The following is a 941-nucleotide window of genomic DNA, read 5'->3' as shown; positions in this document are numbered from 1 at the left end:
AAATCTTACCACTTAGTAGTATATTACCTATATATTCCATGAGAAAACAGTGTACCTATAATACGGCTGATAACAATCAATTGGTTGTCGCAATTATTATGAACGACAGTATTATTTAATAATAAAACGTAAAAATTGTCGTAATTGTCTTGGTACTCGGTTGTCCAATGCAAATGACACATAAATATTAGTGCATTAAAATTTTACATTAATTTATACATTTTGTTTTAAAAGAATTAAATTTGATACAATTTAAAAATACAAAAAAATAAATAAAAAGAGAAGCCCGTGACTTTTGCACAGAAGGAATTAACTAATCGCATTGAATAAAACTAAATTGTATTAAAAAATAATTAACCAACGTAATATGCTATTAAATCTAGATTCCAGTAACCTACCTTATTAGCTATTATAGGCAGGGCTTGAAACCGTTTTCAAAACCGATTTCAGAAACCGGTATAAACCGTTTTAAAACCGAAACCGAAACCGTAATCAAAACCAAAACCGGAAAAAATTGGATACCGGTATTAAAGTCAAAACCGAAACCGGAAAAAATTGGATACCGGTATTATAATTTAAAACCGAAACCGAAAAAAATTGGATACCGGTATTAAAGCTAAAACCGAAACCATAAAAAATTGAAAACCGGTATTAAATTCAAAACCGAAATCTAAAAAAATTGGAAACCGTTTTTTTTTTTTTTTAATTGACGTGTTTTTAAATACTTGAATTCCATTAATACGCATAATTAATACTCATAATAAAATTGAGACCATGATTAAAATGTTGATAACCATTTCATTATTCGCCAAATTATTAGTTACTAGCAAATACTATATATGACAATAGGGGAGAAACAATGATAATTGTATAGATGATACAGGGACCCTGAAAATACTCGAATGCGCTATATTTGTATCTTTCAAGGTTTCAATCCTAGA

The sequence above is a fragment of the Acyrthosiphon pisum genome, chromosome X (genome assembly GCF_005508785.2).
Source record: "Acyrthosiphon pisum isolate AL4f chromosome X, pea_aphid_22Mar2018_4r6ur, whole genome shotgun sequence".
Taxonomy (NCBI): Eukaryota; Metazoa; Arthropoda; class Insecta; order Hemiptera; family Aphididae; genus Acyrthosiphon; species Acyrthosiphon pisum.
The sequence above is the reverse complement of the archived record's forward strand: the minus strand, read 5'-3'. Positions refer to the sequence as shown.